Here is a 19604-nt window from a genome sequence, read left to right on the forward strand (position 1 = left end):
TAGCCTGATCACTCGTTTTATGGTTAGTACTCGACAAGATAAACCACAACTCGCAGGACCTCTTCCCCCACCGACTCGAGCAAAACAACCAAAACAGACAAAGGTGTACAAGAACCTCTTAAAACTACCCCCATTACCCCCATCTCCTGTTGAGGAGAAACCGAATCCACTCAAGAACAATCATCCGCCATCCCCATTCATTTTGGCTGCTTCCTACGTTTTTTCTAAAGTAATAACCCGGCACATTGACAAAAACAGTTCAACATCGGCTCCATCTCACCCGTTTCCACCAGGCTTCCGAACTGTTCCCTATCCTTTTGGATTAACTATCACGGCTATCATCCCGGAACCCAAATACCGACCCCAAGTCAATGAACCTAGAGAAACATCTTCATATCACTCACCATTGGAATTGACGTCCCCTGTCCCATCAGGACCATCAAGCATTTCTTCAGGACATCTAATTGACGAATCCAAAAGCGTCCTGAATCCAAGTTTCTCCATCACGTCCATGTCACAACCAGCGGCAACCAAGATTTCTCCAAGGGCAAAATTCTTACAACAGCCAAGCATCTACAAGTCAGAGGTAGAGCAACTAGCGGCTGACGGATCCAACTTTACCAAGTGGAAGCGGGGCCTCACTCGGGTTATCCTCCAGCAAACTACACCAGAATTTCAGCTCAGGAGAACACTTGTTTATTGTTTCTTATCCAGATCACAGTTCATGACGAACTTGCCTCCCTGGTTGACCGTCATACAACCGGCACCGCGGCGTATGATGCGGTTCAGACAAACTTCCAAGGCACCGTCCATTTCCGTCAGATGGAACTTATGGACAAGCTTCTTGAACTCCGTGTTTTGGGCCCAACAACTGATCCATCTCAGCTCCCCGGACTATTCAACAAATTATTTGACATTTTCTCTGATCTCCAGAAAGTTGGCGCTGGCATGCCAGCTCTTGTGGAAAGTCTCATCCTTCAATCGATCGTCCCGCCTCCGCCCTCAATGTCCCGTTCTCAGCTGTTTCAAAATATTTCATTACAGCTTGGCGATAAAAAAGATGTCACGGCTTGCGATGTTCAGACCATCATCACCTCAGCGTATGGCAAGGCTGTCCGATTTGATTCGGCTCCCCCGGCCAATCCATCCATTTTTTGTACTTGGCCTGCTCAACAATCATCGGCGGTTCCACCAACTCAACCATCAAATCAGCAACAAATGCCACGTCAAAACAACTTCCAAAGCAATCAACAGACCGCGGCTTTGGCTGAACGTCCTCGACCTCAGAATGTGGGGCGTCCTGGCTTTCCCACAATTGACGACATTGCTGCAGCGATCAACAACATTTGCAAGGGCAATTGTGGGCCATCCGACCCAAACCTTCTTGCGGGAAATCCGTGTCTTTACTGTGATCGTGCGGGGCACTGGAGATTGACTTGTCCAACTCTCCGCAGTGATGCCAAACTGCAGCCACCAAACACCACACCTTACGGTCGCCCCGCTTCTGGTTTTGCCCGTCAGGCTGCACCTCCGAACGACCCACCCACCCGGCCCAACCAGAACGTGGCAATTCAATCGGCCATGGGCGCGGATGCGACAGGTGCAGCCGGCGCAGGCGCGGTTTTGGATTCTGGGGCGACCCACCACATGAGCGGATCTTTCCATCAGTTTTCTTTTTTAACAGCTCCAGATCCTCCTTTGAAACTAAATCTGGCATCGTCTTCCGGTTATATGATGGCGACTCATAGTGGACACCTTTGGATAACCAGTGGGGCTGGTACCCTAGCGGTCCCGAAGGTCCTGTACAGCCCGGAAATGACGGGAACTCTCCTTAGTTTAGGACAACTTATTGATTCCGGCTTCCAACCTTGTTTTCTACCAACCAATGATATCGTGCTTTCATCAAATTTCTTCACTCTCACAGCAATCTATCACAATCGGTCTTGGATTGTGTATCCCAATTCTTTTTGTCCAACTTTTCCGTCTATCAACTCTGTTTCTCCTTCTTCCACTGTTTGTGTTTCACCCTCATACGAATGGCATTGTCGACTTGGGCACGTATCCGACGCCATCATAAAGCAATATCTCAAGCAGTTTGTGCCATCTTTCAACCTGAAGACTTGGAGCCCGTTCATATGCGAGTCATGTAAACAATCTAAGAGCAAACGGCGGCGACATGCGTTACCGGAAGTTATCCCCAAGGAAAATTACCTTGATCTTCTTGTCACAGATGTTCTTGGGCCTATTAATGCGGACATCAGCGGCCATAGGTTTTTGCTCACTATAAGGGATCACGCCACAACTTACTCTTTTGTGTTCCCTATGAAAAGTCAATTGGAAGTTCCCAACATCATAATTTCTTTAGTTAAACGTCTCTACTCTCATTTTGGTTCGGCCCCCAAGTTTATCAGATGTGACAACGCAAAGGAATACACCTTCAACTCTCTTGAATCATACCTCTTGACTGTCGGATTGAAAATCATCTTTACATCTCCTTATACTCCAGAACAGAACCGCGAAGCTGAGCATCTGAATCAAACTCTAGGAGACATAGCTCGGACAACCCTTACACATTCCGGCCTGCCAACAACCTTATGGTCTTATGCGTACAAATGCGCATGCTTTCTCATTAATCAAATCTCCAACAGCCGTTGAAAATCGAGCCCACTTGAATTGTGGTCTGGTCGAAAACCTGTCACAGAATCTCTTTTCTCCTTTGGCACCAAAGCTTGCGTTCACATTCCAAAAGAACGTTGACGTAAATTGGATCTTTGTGGTTGGACAGGATATCTTGTGGGCTATCAAGACGATGAGCAAGGGTGGTATTTCTGGAACCCAGCTACTCAGAAGGTTATAAACTCTGAGTGTGCTGAATTTCTAGATTTTCGAGGGAAACCTTTTATCCCTGCTCCTGGGAATATATCTAACGCTGCTTGCATTTGTAGAACTCTAAAGCTTGGCCAAGAACTCACTAAGGAAGTATGTGAACAGCAAGACTCTCAACTTGAAGACATACAAGCTATTTCCGACGCGGAAATTCCAACAACTTTACGCAACGCTCTCAGATGTCCAGCAAAGGAGAATTGGCGAGCGGCTTGCCTGTCGGAATGGGATCAACTGGTGCAGATCAATACTTTCGAAATTGAGGAGAAAGAATCAAGACACTCAATTGGGACGCGCTTTGTCTTTGACATCAAGAGGAAGTCTGACGGATCAGTTGAACGACTTAAGGCACGTTTTGTAGTTTGCGGTTTCAAACAGCGGATCGGTCGAGATGTCAAATCGACTTTTGCTCCCACTGCGTCTCTCACCACGCTTCAAATGTTATTGACATTGGCGATCAAAAACAAATGGCGCATCGACTCGTTTGACGTCACTGGGGCTTTTGTACACAGCCCCATCGACGAGATGATTTACGTAGATCCTCCGGTGGTCGAATTGTTTCCTCATCTTGCCAGCAAAGTATTACGATTGAAGAAGGCTCTATATGGGACGAGGCAGGCAAGCAGATGTTGGTGGAAACATTTCCAGGGACTCCTCCGACAGTGGGAGTTTGAATGTGATGAAGTTGAAGAGTGCTTATATCAATGCCAAAAAGGAACGTCCGTAATCATTATTTGGATTCATGTAGATGATGGCATTGTTTTCAGCAACAACGATGGCGCATTATCTCATTTGCGTGCGCATTTGGAACAGAAGCTACAAGTGAAATGGGATTCTCGACCGGATAAGTTGGTAGGCATCAAGATCAAATACAAAGCAGACTCCGTATCTCTCAGCCAACCATTTTTGATCGAGCAGACTATCAAGAAGTTTCAAGACAAAATTCAATCGACCATGGTGCCGACTTACACTCCGCTTTCTGACGACAAACTGGTAACATCGACTGACGAGCCAGTCCTTCCGACACTTTATCAATCACTTATTGGATCTCTCAATTACATAGCTCTCGGTTCAAGACACGATTTGAGCTTTGCGGTAAATCTTTTGGCACGGTTCAGCTCCAACCCAAACGCATCTCATTGGGACGGCTTGAAGCACTTGATTCAATATCTCGCGACAACCAAATCACGCAAACTGAGACTACGACCCACCGACAACAAACTAGTTGCCTGGTCTGACGCAAACTGGGGCGGCGAATTTCAACGGTCAACCTCCGGTTTTCTGATATCTTTTATGGGAAGCCCCATAGCTTGGGGCTCACGTCGTCAAAAAATTGTTGCGACATCGACATGTGCGGCGGAATTCATCTTGATTGGTTCTTCGGTTGATTTTCTTCTTTTTCTCATTTCTATAATTCATTCTCTAAACATCAAGCCCGAAATCTCACTCAAATGCGACAATCGGGCGGCCGTACTTGTATCCAATGACAATGCTTCAAAAGGACGCATGAAGAGCCTCAAACGGAACTTCTTTTTTGTCAACAACGCCATCCGGGAACACAACATCAAGTTAGATTGGGTTTTGACATCAGACAACATCACCGACTGTTTCACCAAAAGTCTTCGGGCAAATCTCCATTCACTAGCAATGAAAAAGTTATTTCCTTAATTTCTTTTGTTTTGTCTTCCATATTCATCCTCAATTCCCTCTCAAATTTTGTTTGTTTCTTTGGCTTCAATTTTGTTTTGGTTTCCATTGTTTTGTAGTTAGATGGGTGGAGTTTGAGGGGGGGTGTTGTAGATAGGGGTGGGCAAACTCCACATTTGGAGTACCGGGGTGTCAAGAGGTGGACATGGAGGAGCAATGCAAGCATAAGGGTTCTTGGCTACAACAATCAGTTTGACGGCACCAGCGATCTCATTCAAAACGCCATTATCAAAGGATTGCCACGGATGGAGTGGAAAGTCTCGATGAATATTGCTGATGGCGACGAGTTCAAGAAGTCCGCTGACTACCGAATCACGGATGAGTCTTCATTTGATTGCTGGACTGCTGCCATCATTTTGACTGGCCATGACCGCACAAAGGCGTCAATGGAACTGCTCATGATCAACCCCGAGACCACCAAGGAGCAAGCTAAGGCCGTTGTAGGGACTCTTGTGGGACACTAAAATGTTTATTTGGTGAAAATATCCTCTGAGGGGGAAATAAATTGCTAATAGGTTGAAAGGCTATTACAACTTAAGGGTGGTCTGAAAGACCTGCCCCTCTAATGGTACTATGCAAATAACTAAGAGTCTTGTAATCAATATTTATAAAGATGTGGCTGATTCCAAGATAGATCTTACTTTTGTATAGTAATCTCTATCAGACCTAGATTCCTCAAATCACTATTCTTGCAGATCTGTTACAACTTCTGATGCTGGAGGGATAATGTAATCCAGTGGGATCAATTATGTAAAATACAATTGTTGTTGATGTTGGGTTGTTGATGAGAAGGTTGGTAATGATCTCTTCCTTAAGCAATCTCTTGATAAGGCACTTTAATCAATACTAGAGCTCCTGGTTGCTACTACACTACTACTACTTGTTATAATTGTTGTTGATGAAGTTGGTAATAATCTCTTCCTTAACAATCTCTTGATAAGGCACTTTAATTACTACTAGAGCTCCTGACTACTACTACTACTACTGACTCAAACTTAACACTACCACTACCACTACCACTACCACTAAAATACCACTAAACTACCACTGTAACTAAACTAACCACTGTGACCAAACCTCTGTAGGCTGATGGGGAAAAGATCTGATGAGGGGGGGAAAGAGGCCTCCTTATATATTGAAGGGTGAGGGAATTTAGCTCCAGGGGAACTCCTTGTGAGGGCTATTTTCTGCAGGGGATATCAGTTGCACAGCAAGATATGCATGTGTTGCACTGCCTGCCAAACAATTAGGTAATGGATTCTGCAGGAGGGGATATCAGTTGCACAGCAATATATGCATGTGTTGCACTGCCTGCCAAAGAATGATGTAATTGATTCTGCAGGCAGGCTCCTTGAACACCTTATCTGCCTGCATATGCTGCACTGCATGATATCATGTGTTGTTAGGTGACCCAAACAACCTTCCGTAACCTACCATATGCCTGCATGTCCAGCTGTTGCCTTCTTCCATCCAGAATATTGGGGGTCAAAGCCTCTCCTCCCACCTTGCTCCATCCTTCCTTCTTCCTCCTCCCTAATTAATACTTACATCCATATCCCATCATACTGAATCCTAGACCCTTATAAAGTAATATACCACCCTTATAAAGATAATATACCCTTACACAAGTAATATACCCTTATAACACTGCCTTACTTGATACACCACACCATCCTCCCTTCCATTCCTGGTTGAGACATGTGCTCCCAATACCTTCCACCTCTTCTATTGATAACATCCTTCCACCTCCCTGCCATCCTACCTAGTCATGGTCCTCCATTCCATCCCTGATCACGCCGTCCATCCTACATGATCCTAGTCTGCCGTTCCGTCCGTGCTAACACTATCCCTCATCCATCTGTCTGTATCTGTAATGAATCCATTCCTCCCATCAACACATACACTGCTTGTATTATATATAACTTCCTCCTCTTATAATGAATGATAGCTGTATCTATGCTGTCTCAATACCTCTGCAATGTGCTTTTGGCATTGTCACGCCAATGGAGCACCACATCCCCCCCCAACTTAATGCTGTCCACAGCATTCGTGACAAATTCCAAAAGAACCATATTCAATTATTCACCAAAAGAATTGTCCAACAGTCGTGATTTCCGTTCTTCCCAATCTAATATTTCGAGTCCCATTTTTGCCGTGTCCAATAGTTATTTTCCTCCTATACCAAAGCGCCAGTTGAAATAAGGTATTCTAAAATTAGTGATTCATCTCCCCTTCCTACAACTAGTCCAATTCCAAGTTCCAAATGTCTAAATTCACCACTACATCTTAACTGTAATCCCTGTTGTTGTTCTGTGACATCCATCCATGATCCAGTATAAGACAAAAAAAATCCCAATCCTATCTTTCTTCCTCTCCACACCAATGACATTGTTCCAAGGAAAAAGCCAGTTTATTCCGCAAAAGGTTGTTGAAAAGCAGTATTTAATAAGATCCGGCCTATTTCATCCTTCCCTCCTGATACCTGCTCAATATGATTCTACAAATTTTTCCAGTCCTGATGCCCGCAATCGATGAACCCCGCTAATCCAAAATACTCTTATTTTGCCCTGTTGTTTTGCTATAAAATTCCAAGTCCTATTCCACCCCATCCATTTCGCCCGCTAGTATCTTCCGGTTCCAAACGTCCGTCCGTCCATTTTCCTATCCTTTGAATATCCCAATGATTGTAACCTCTAATGACTGACTACTCTTCATACTAAAAAAAATGTAACTTGTTTTCAAATTGGCCCACCCTATTCCCTCAGCTAAACAAGGGAAACTGTTTGCCTACCAAATGCTTTCCAATATATTCTATATACTAAGTCTTGAAGTATAAAAATGCTTGAATTCCTATGCCTAAAACTGTCCATAATATTCTGTAGTCCTCCAATTTTGATCTGTAATTCCATATTGCGCTTGTTGTTGAATTTCCTGTTCATAGCCGTTTGAATTTCATGCTGAGGAGCCAAGTATACGTTTACACATAGCAATTTTATCTCTTGCTGAGGAGACATGAGCAGTTTTGTCTCTTGCTGAGGAGAGAGTAGGCAGATTTACCTCTTACCAAGGAGGCCTAGGCAGTTTTACCTCTTGCCAAGGAGGCCTAGGCAGTTTTACCTCTTGCCAAGGAGGCCTAGGTAAATGATGAAATCCATGCTCCACTATTGCCTGTCCAAATTTGTGATGTCCTGATATCCTTGCGCGCCATTGCGCGTCGCTTCCTTGAGCTTGCCTCGCTGCAACGCTTCCCTTAGGTTAATTCCGACCGGACCCATTCTTGATTACATAATCTGAACTCGCTTCTCGAGGTGCAATATCATAGTCGAGTCCGATCGTACCGGACCTTGCCGCACTAACCTGCACTAACCCACCTGCTCAACCTATCAACTCCTCACCCCTTTCATCCGCTTCCTTCGCCGCAGGTAAGAACATCATCCTCTATCTCTTACTATTGATATGATTTTAGCATTGCTGATCTGTTTGATTGATGTGTTTGTGTTTTTAAATTCTGATCTTATAGATGCCAACCGCGACTTGTTTAACGCCGGGCCGATTCCAAGGGTTGCTTTGCTGCTCCTCGATCGTGACATTCTCTTCTCCTTGAGATCACCTGACCTGTATAGTTATCAAGACGCTGCCTAGTCCACCGCCGCCGTGCTTTATATCGCTACCGACCACCTAATCTTCGTTTGTCCTGTTTGTTTTACTTGCCCACACGTGCCGTTGCTGACATGAATCTTTTCTCTTTTTCATATCAAAGTCAGTGCCGCTATCAATATTGCAAATGAATCAGCTCCACTGCTATCCGCTCGCCGATCTCCTTGTTTAACTACTCCACCAAATCATATTATCGTATTAGCCTGATCGTCTACTATTCTTGCTAGCTGCGCTGATGATCCCAAGCATCGCGCCATCTTACTATCGCCGTTACTCAGACTGATTCCATCTGTAAGCATCAAGCCCAATCGTCGTACGTATACATCCATCGTCCTTGCCACTCGCCCCCGGCCATTGTACCCGCCGATCTCCGTTCCGTTGTTCCTGTTAGCTCATTGTTGCTCTGTTCATCAATTCTGCGCCTTCCTATGCTACCGACCTGTCTTTTCTACCTCTCACTATCACATGAACCCCCTAAAACAGAAAGAAGCTTGAAATACAACAAACCATCATGATTTCTGGCCCTACTAGCTATTCCCCTACTAAAAACAAACTGAGAATAAGACAATGAATTAACTGAGGAAAGAACAAAATAACTAAGCACGGAAATCCCCACAGTGGGTAATTCTAGGCCCTTCTACTTTTACAAAGTCTAATGTGCAAGCAAACCAAACAAAGAACACATTAATATTTTTATCTTTACTTGTAACTTGCATCCCTGATTTTTATGTATTTTTAGCTGTGTCTCTTTGTACAATCAATTATCTTTTTAGAAGAATCTCAGCAACCGCAAGCTAGATGCTCCCATGCCTTCCAAAAAGTGGCATATGATTTCCTGACTAATTCCATTTGCTCTTGTGTGGCCCACACCAATCCATATAATCTGAATATTCTCCACAATCCTACCATTCTGGATGCTGCTTTTGCTAAGATTTCACCTTTCTCCTTCTCATTAAGAGCATCCCATACCCTGTTGTATTTTCCATCATCTTCCCAGTGTAAATCCTCTTGGTTACCTTTCTGAATCAACCAATGACCTGGCCAGATAAACTCATTCTTCAGATAACCTTCCACCCCATCACCATTCAACAACATAATGAACCCAATTCGTCCGGCCGTATGCCCTGGAAGCTCTGCCCAATACCCGTTCGCCATTGAAGGAAGTGTTTCTGGGTATATTCGTAAAAATTCTTGGGTGGGAAACCCTTGATCTATATAATCCAATCCTAATGCACTGTTCACCTTGTAGTTGCGTATTTGTCCTGATGAAGTATATGTGGGGCAGTCTGTCCAACTGGTATCCCAATTCAGTACTTGGTCCAAGTTTTCCGTTATCCATCCGTCCTCAGGTTCCCCCTTAAGCTCAACTGCTGGAGGTGCCGTAGTACTGCTAGGTTCAAGGTCCCAGGTATTTTTCAGCTCTACCATTTCCACCGGCGTACCAAAATAATATGAAATCTCATCTGAAGGGGTGTTTGGAGGGCACATTGTTTGTTGTAAATCCTCTTTTGGCTCTTTTCTAATAGACCAGGTGGTACACAATTGATTATTCTCTCCACCATTTATCCCCTTATCCGCTCCATTATAGGTTACGCTATCTGCTCCGTTGTTGGTTATGCCGTCTTCTCCGTTGTCCGTCCCGCTCTCCAGTCCGCCATTGATTAAACTATACGTTCCTCTGTCTGTTACACTACCCACTTGTCCGTCCGTTCCGCTATCCGCTCGTCCTTCCGTTCCTGAAGTCTGATACTGGCCCACTTGAATACTATGAGAACATTTATCAGCAATCCTTCTAGGCGGTCCCATCTCCCATCCTGGAACTTCTGGAGCACAGATGGGTATACACAACCTCTCTCCATCCCACAACTCATAACTCAGGATTTCTCCTCGTGACTTGGACGACTCCAGACGTACTTTGTGATCCGCCAAAAATGGTCTTCCCAACACTGTATACACTTTGCCTCAAACAATGAAGAAATTAGCCGCCTTGTTGTCCTCCAGGTCTATATGAAATGGAATCGATTCTGCTAAGCCAACAATGGGTGAAGAATGACCGCCAATACCCGTAATATTCATACTGATTTCCCTGGTGGGCAGTTGTAACTGCAGCGCAACCGTTTCTGGCATAATATTCAGTTCAGCTCCACTATCCACTAATGCCTTAATTTTTTGTCCTTGAATAGTTATGTTCACAAATCCCAACGGGCATGCGTAAGTCAAAGGTGCTGTTGGGTGAATTGGACGTCCTCTACAGTCAAATTCTTCCTCAAAGTCATTCCGGTTGCATCTTCCTGAATTCTGTTGTCGATTTGCCATCTTGACCTCTCCTGCCGGCAGATTATTCAAGTCTTGGAGAAATTTTGGTGCAATTAGCAAGAGTTCCTCCAAGGTGAGTGTGAAACTTTGCTTCAGTATTTTCTTCCTTAATCCCCCCCCAACTTTGACTCTATCCACATTCTTCTCCGTTGATTCTTTTGCTGATTCTTCCTCTTTGCTTTCCGCTTCTTTCTCCGGTAGTCGCTCCTGTTCCTGGTTCTCCTCGCCTTCGCTGCTTCCGTCCTCCGATGTTCCTTCCACCCATGCTCCTGGATAACTTGACCTCCTCTTACGTCCTGCTACTGGCTTTTTGTTGGCTTCTTGATTTGGCGCTGGGGGCTTAGGTATAGCTTCTTTGGGTTTTTCCACTTTCTCCGGTTTGGATTGAGTTGGCTGACTTTCTGTTTCTTTCTCCTTTTCTGCATTTCTAGGTGATATTCTCAAGCCAAACCCAATCTGAATTTCCTCATCCTCCTCGCCGTAATGCATCTCTGGTGGACTCCACATCTCCCATCGGTTAGTCGAAATCATGGTTGCTGTTGGCTCATGCGATTTCTCCAATCCCGTGTTTCCTGCCGCCATATTAGCTCGTATTTCCTCTCCTTCCCTGCTTAACTCAACCCGCTCCGCGTATCGCCGTACCAGTTCCCAAATAGAATCCCCTGTGTCCAATGGAATTGGTTCCTTGTTGGGATAGTAATAGTTTGGACCTGACTTGAATACTGCCCGCTTGGTTATGTCTTCACTCAGATGTGAGCAAAACATGACTGTATGGTCCATCTCCTTACAATAAAAACACTGAATTGGTGGCCGTGAGAACAGTGGTCCTCCTGGTCCTGCCGGTCTAAATCCTGGTGCTGCTAAATGAGGTGGGAAAGGTCTAGAATTTGGGTTAGTATTCAAGTTAGTATTCAAATACGTACGTAATTTCTTAATTTCCTCCTCCAATGCCTTTACCTTATCATTCCCCGCCTCTGGCTGGGGTTTTGCTTGAACTTCCTTGTTGTTTTCTGGATCCTTGCTGACATTCTTACCTTTTGTAGTACCCACATCCATATCCAATACTGCCAATGATGCCTCCACGTACTCCTTCAACTGTTCCAGCTTAGGTACCAGTGCCTTTCCGTCCTTGGTCTTGCGTAATTTCTTATTATGCGCCATATCACGTGCCACGTCTCGCCGTATCTCCGTTTAAATTGCCTTCCAAAGTGGTTCCCCACTCTCCGTGTTAACGTCCTCGTATCCCATCTTCTTCAAGTATGCCAGTATTTCCTCAAGATCACCTATAAACGACCGGTACTCCTCCTTTGTTTGGATGCCACCCTTGTCTGCATACTTTTCAACCAAGGTGCCTATTGAGCCCTCATTGAATCGCCTTTTTGGTGTTGCCCTTCCCCATTTTTGAATGAGTTCCGTCTTCAGCAGCTCCCAATCCCGGTTCTCATGGCCCTCCATGTTCTCAATACATTCGCTAATCTTCCGTTCCCTCACCAGGAATGGCAATTGTAAAGCCACATCTTGCCCACCGGCTTTTTGCATTGAAGCTATCTTTTCCACACGCTGAATGAACAACTCCACTTCAGTCCCATCAAAATGTAAGTTCATCTTCTTAGTATCTAGTAAAACACCCTTTTCCTCGTCCACTAACTTGATCTCTGCTCGTGATCTGAACTGAATAGAGTTTGGTGATGATCCAGGTGTTTCCCCCACGCTATCCGTAATTCCTTGAATGGTTGTGTCCATACCCACTGGTCTTGGAGTGAATGGAGTTGAAGTTGCGAATTGGAGTGACGGTCCTTGTTGAACTGGAGTTTCTGGTATAGGTACGTTTTCTGGTGCCTTCTTCTCTGCTAGCCATGCTGCCATCATTTCCTTTAGCTCCTTCATAGCTGCTCGCTGTTCTTGAATAATTGCAGACTGCTCTTGAATTATAGCTGACTGATCTTGAAGTGGTGGATCCATGATGGGTAATCGCTGATATCCAATCAGTTGCTCTTCCAAATCTTCTGACTTCTTCCTGGTGACTTGATCACAGTATTCACTCAGAAATTCTCTCTCTTGCTCGGTCAAATCCCCGTATTCCCACTCCCTGGTGTTGTAATCCAGACTTAGATCCAAATCCCGCCACGTACGCCAAATCCTATCCCTTCGGTCACTTGCTGATGATATCCTATCCTCGTCTTGATCCTCGCCGTCCACTCCTGAAATCCTGTTCTTGCCGTTATCCGTTCCTGAAATCCTGTCTGGCCGCCGTCCAACTATCTTGATCCCCCGTTAGTTGAAGTTACTGATGATCTGCTTAAATTGGTTGATGACTTGATGATCTTTCCAAAGTTAATTGGCCACTGTTGGGACACCAGATGTAGGGACTCTTGTGGGACACTAAAATGTTTATTTGGTGAAAATATCCTCTGAGGGGGAAATAAATTGCTAATAGGTTGAAAGGCTATTACAACTTACGGGTGGTTTGAAAGACCTGCCCCTCTAATGGTACTATGCAAATAACTAAGAGTCTTGTAATCAATATTTATAAAGATGTGGCTGATTCCAAGATAGATCTTACTTTTGTATAGTAATCTCTATCAGACCTAGATTCCTCAAATCACTATTCTTGCAGATCTGTTACAACTTCTGATGCTGGAGGGATAATGTAATCCAGTGGGATCAATTATGTAAAATACAATTGTTGTTGATGTTGGGTTGTTGATGAGAAGGTTGGTAATGATCTCTTCCTTAAGCAATCTCTTGATAAGGCACTTTAATCAATACTAGAGCTCCTGGTTGCTACTACACTACTACTACTTGTTATAATTGTTGTTGATGAAGTTGGTAATAATCTCTTCCTTAACAATCTCTTGATAAGGCACTTTAATTACTACTAGAGCTCCTGACTACTACTACTACTACTGACTCAAACTTAACACTACCACTACCACTACCACTACCACTAAAATACCACTAAACTACCACTGTAACTAAACTAACCACTGTGACCAAACCTCTGTAGGCTGATGGGGAAAAGATCTGATGAGGGGGGGAAAGAGGCCTCCTTATATATTGAAGGGTGAGGGAATTTAGCTCCAGGGGAACTCCTTGTGAGGGCTATTTTCTGCAGGGGATATCAGTTGCACAGCAAGATATGCATGTGTTGCACTGCCTGCCAAACAATTAGGTAATGGATTCTGCAGGAGGGGATATCAGTTGCACAGCAATATATGCATGTGTTGCACTGCCTGCCAAAGAATGATGTAATTGATTCTGCAGGCAGGCTCCTTGAACACCTTATCTGCCTGCATATGCTGCACTGCATGATATCATGTGTTGTTAGGTGACCCAAACAACCTTCCGTAACCTACCATATGCCTGCATGTCCAGCTGTTGCCTTCTTCCATCCAGAATATTGGGGGTCAAAGCCTCTCCTCCCACCTTGCTCCATCCTTCCTTCTTCCTCCTCCCTAATTAATACTTACATCCATATCCCATCATACTGAATCCTAGACCCTTATAAAGTAATATACCACCCTTATAAAGATAATATACCCTTACACAAGTAATATACCCTTATAACACTGCCTTACTTGATACACCACACCATCCTCCCTTCCATTCCTGGTTGAGACATGTGCTCCCAATACCTTCCACCTCTTCTATTGATAACATCCTTCCACCTCCCTGCCATCCTACCTAGTCATGGTCCTCCATTCCATCCCTGATCACGCCGTCCATCCTACATGATCCTAGTCTGCCGTTCCGTCCGTGCTAACACTATCCCTCATCCATCTGTCTGTATCTGTAATGAATCCATTCCTCCCATCAACACATACACTGCTTGTATTATATATAACTTCCTCCTCTTATAATGAATGATAGCTGTATCTATGCTGTCTCAATACCTCTGCAATGTGCTTTTGGCATTGTCACGCCAATGGAGCACCACACCGTCCTCAACGTCAAGAAGCATTTCTTGAACCAAAAGGCTGTGATATCCGCCTCATCATCGAAGGCAACCAATCCATCTGATCCTTCAGCAATCACTGTTGCCGGTGATTTTGATGTGATCAATGTTTATACTAATCAAATATTTGGTGCAAACCCGCCCAACATGAAGTACAAAACGAGAATGCCTGTGCATATTGACCCGACCAATCCCACTCAATATATACCTCTGACTCCTGCTATGGTCCAACAATGGGCCCATGCCATTGTCCGTGTTTTCTCTCTCTTTTCCATCAATTTTCATAACGCTGACAGTTGGTTGCTTTTGCAGGTTGAAGGGAAGGCGGGAGTAGACGTTCACACCCCTCCTGCGGATTTGAAATTCAAGAAGCTGTTGGCGTCAAAAAAACGCAAACTCCAGAATCCATCTACCCACTGGAGCCCCGGCCCCAAGTGCAATTCTGATAGCGCATCCGTCATTGATCTCAAATTGAACCTCCTTGACGAGTATCTCCCATTTGTCAAGATACCGGCAGCTGATAGAGAAGGTATCATCGCCATTCTTATCCAGAACAAGGCGACTAATCCCAAGGTTTTCCAATCAAAAGACATAACCTGAGAGATAATGAGACAGTGGGGCTTACCCGATGTCTTTGTTGCACAGTTGCGCAACAATGTCCACAAGTTTTAAAGATTTAAATCTTCTGAGTAGATTTCTATCACTTTTTCTTCCTCATTCGCAGAATCATCCAGCATTTAACCTAAAAAAATAGACCATTGTAGCCTTAAATTTCCTAAAATAATAACCCATTGTAGCCTCAGAGTTCCAAAAGATAACCCATTGTAGTCTTACAGTTACCCAGTCTTACTTCTCCAATCACTTCCATCATGAATTGAAGCCTTAAAGTAAACTTTAGCTTGATTTTATCTTGTCTCATAAAAATTGCCATTTTTGATTACCTCCACCGCAACTGGCCACTTTATATCACATGAAATCAAGACCAACTGTTCACATTTGATTCAAAAAATCAGAATTGGATGACAACATTTGAGGGACAAGAGACTCTTTATTGCAAGACCTAGCAAAGCGCTGGCACTGCACTATGGTCCATGAACTGCCTAACAATCAAAATGACTGTTCAAAGTTGGCATGGCTACTGAGAAGAAACCACAGGGCCTTTGTACCCAAATGTCCAAGAGATCAGTTCTTTATGGATCAACTTTCATTGTGCATTTGCAGACTTTCATTTCACATTACAAGCTAATTTTTGAAGCATAGTCAAGGCACATTACAGGTAACAATTGGCTTGGAGACAGGAAATGATCTCGAGTAAAACAGTTAATATGGCGGATAATACTCTACATGGCTTTTTTAACTAATCGGAGATAAGACACTTCACTGATTGATGAAGGTGAGAGCAAAGATTCTTCAGTTCGGACTGGGGGGAACACAGTAGCCAGCATGTTGAAAGAATTTGTAGCTGAACTCAGCAGTCAGGAGTTCGCCAGTTACCTTTCGTATTTCCCATTTGGGGTCAATGGCATCGTTGAGGACCTGAGAGGCTCGTAAATTTTTCTTGATCGCTGCAAATCCGAGCTCGATTGGATTTAACTCCGGGCAATACGGTGGGAGGAACAAAAGCCACACCCCAGCTGCCTCGCAAAGGTCCCGGACTCGTTTGCCTCGGTGGACAGTGGCATTGTTGCATACCAGAACGGAGTTATAATCTGGGTAGCAATTCATCCGAGGGAGCTGAAGTGTAGAGTCAGCTAGGCAGACCAAGCAAAGTAAGGCCATTTCCTCTGACTTACCAAGTCGTATTCAAGGAAATGTTCAAATTTACGCCCGTTGAATGTTTTGGCGGTTGTTGTGAGTGCCACAAGTCCGTCCATCAAGATTGCGGCAAGTAAACTGAGACGGAGTGGATTCTGATTGATGACATACGGAGCCGTGGGCGTCCCTCGAGACGGCCTGGCATATGATCGCAGCAGGTCATTATCACAGAATGAGCTTTCATCTGCCCAAGTAAATGAATCTTAATCAGTTGTTTTGAGAGAAATAGCAGAGACAAAAAGGATTACTTGCCTGTGAAGACCAAGAAGTCTGCAGGGAAGAATTCCATCTGCTGGACAAAGGTTTACTTGTAAAGAAGTGATTTACGGATGTTTTGGGTTTTGGGTTTCTTCAAGGTGATTGACAGTCGCTGGATGAGGTTTTGGTGGACCGTCTCAACGCATAGAAGGGTTCCGCTGGAGTCATAGAGTCGTTCTCGGATTTTGGCCAAGAACAAGCTGGGCTCTGATCGAACGAGTTCAACAATGAACTCACACTCGTTGCTGGTGAGTGTGCTTTGTTGGCCCCGGGCCTCGTACCCGTCCGGATCCTTTACAACGCAGCAAGTTTCTTCGAATAGGTGTAGCCAGCAAGAGACCAAAAGACTCAGCAACCAACAGATCTCCGCCAAACTGATCCCCTTGAGAGCCATCCGGACCACTGCAATCTTTGTTGCCGGTGCATACGGTCGGAAAGCCATTGGATTGGTGGTGGAGGCTGCGGTGTTGAGACAAAAACGTGAGGCGGAAGCCGGAACAGTAGGGGGGGATCAGGCTGTTGACCAACCTGGATATCGCCATCCACACAGCTGAGGATTGATGACGTCACGATCCCCATGCTGTGGGCGGCACGGGCAGAATCCTTCAGCTTAAATTTGTGCTGTGCCCGATAACCACATAACTTTACCGCTTGAACTTCTTCACGAAGTCCAAGCAATAAGCAAAAGACAATATGTACGCTCAATGGCCGGTATTTACCGGCCATGGAGCTTGTTATTGTGATTCCAGGAATGCTTGGACGGATTTTCAAGCTGTGCACTTGAAATCATGGGATCCTGAAATTTGAGTTCAGGATTTTATCACTTTTTTCTCCCAATTAGGGCAGGGTGGCTTGTAAGCTGTGCAAAAGATAAAAATTTAACTGTTGCTGTACACTTCAAACCCATAACTATAGCCCGATGAAATTTTTGAGTTGTCCAAGACTAAGCGGAAACACAATATGTAGGCAAGCTGTATGACGCAAGTGGCAGCCAAACACTCGTGTTATCTTGAAATATATGAAATTCAAGAGTGATGTGCATCACATTAGGTAAGTGTGCAATATCACATAACATGATTGCTGCCAAACGGGGCCTAAGTGCAATATATGTATTCAGTAATTTCACAGTTTTAACTTTGGAAAGATGTTATGCAATTTATGTTAGCATCATGCAGCCCTTGTCACATTAGGGGGGTTCATGTAAGGCTGATTTTGAAAATCAGCAACCAAAACCAGCAGATGCAGCTTTTGAAAATCTTGAGAAAGCAAAAAGCTTGGCTGGGCAGCTCCCCTTTGGAAGCAGTCTGCCACGCATAAACCTTACTCACAGGTGCATGAGCAGACAAAATCAGCATTGCTTTTTTTGCAATGTGAAACTCCCTATTGACTCTTCCACACTGGATGACTTCCTGTCATCATTGGAGGACTTCCCATCAATCTGGGAACTCAGATTTTTCCAGATTTTGCGAGAAAATCTGGGCTCAATTGTCCCAAATCCTAGATCTGCCTAGATTTCCCTGCAAAATCTGGGAAAATCTGGGTTTCCAGATTGGCGGGAAGTCCTCCATTTAGAGAGCTCTAGCTGCCTCTCCAAATCCTAAATTAAGACACCTATCAAAAACTCAACCAGTGCACATGAAATTAATGAACTGTAGGGCTAGGAAAACATTTCCCTTTGTGCCAAAAATTAAGAATTTGGGTGTGTAAATTGAGATCTGGGAGGCTCCCAGACTCGACGGGCTTTCCTCCTGGAGGACTTCCCATCACTTTTGAACAGATCTGGAATTTCAGATTTCGCAGGGAAATCTGGAATCTGGAACTCTGGATCACTTCGGGGATCTTTGGGGACCCAGATTTCCCTGCGAAATTTGATATCTGGTGGCTCAGATCTGACTTTCCAGATCAACAGGAAGTTCCAAGTGAGGGTAGAAATAACTTCAAAATTCTAGAAGGACCCCGGAGAGCCCCTACCAAGCCAACATATGTCGCACGCATCCAGGGGACATTTTTTTGCAAAATGCTGTTGATGTGATTCAGCGGATACATATTCAAATTGAATTTTTGTCCCAAGATGACACCACCAGCAAACGGCTGACGTAATCCGGATTTCGTCGCGCTGACAAAATCCAAACTCAATTGAAAACTTGCGCCCCGGGTGTGTCGTCACCTGTTGTGGATTTTGTCACCTGCCATTCTCAGTGGCAGGTGCAAGAGGAAAGCACGACTCCCTTGATGGCCAGTGCTAACCGTTCATGAAGGGGACACACACACCTCCCTTGATGGCCCGTCTGCACCGGCCATCAAGAGGAACACCCTACATTATCTTGTTGGCCGGTCAGTACCGGCCAGCAAGAGTAAGGCACTGTTTGCGCTCTTGATGGCCGCGACTGACCGGCCATTGAAAGGTGACACATATACCCCTTGGTGGCCTGTCAGTACACCGGCCATTGAGACAAAAACACTAAACTCTTGATGGCCCGTACTGGCCGGCCATCAAGAGCAAAACTCTTTTCTCGATGTGTATACACATCACCCTTGATGGCCCGTCAGTACCGGCCATTGAGAGGAACATAATACACTCTCAATGGCCTGAAATGATTAGCCATCAAGAGGAAATACACACCTTGCACATTGACCCAACTGGTCATCAAGAGCAAAGTGCTGCACTCTTGATGGCCAGTCAGCGCAGGCCATTAAGAGTGTAGTATATTCTTCTTGATGGCTGGTACTGATGGGCCATTTAGTGGGGTGTGTATTTCCTCTTGATGGCCAATCAGTCCAGGCCATTGAGAGTGTATTATGTTCTTCTCGATGGCCGGTACTGACAGGCCATCAAGGGTGATGTGTATACACATTGAGAAAAGAGTTTTGCTCTTGATGGCCGGGCAGTATGGGCCATCAAGAGTTTAGTGTTTTTGTCTCGATGGCCGGTGTACTGACAGGCCACCGAGGGGTATATGTGTCACCTTTTGATGGCCGGTCAGTCGCGGCCATCAAGAGCGCAAACAGTGCC

The sequence above is a fragment of the Puccinia triticina genome, chromosome 5A (assembly GCF_026914185.1).
Source record: "Puccinia triticina chromosome 5A, complete sequence".
Classification (NCBI taxonomy): domain Eukaryota; kingdom Fungi; phylum Basidiomycota; class Pucciniomycetes; order Pucciniales; family Pucciniaceae; genus Puccinia; species Puccinia triticina.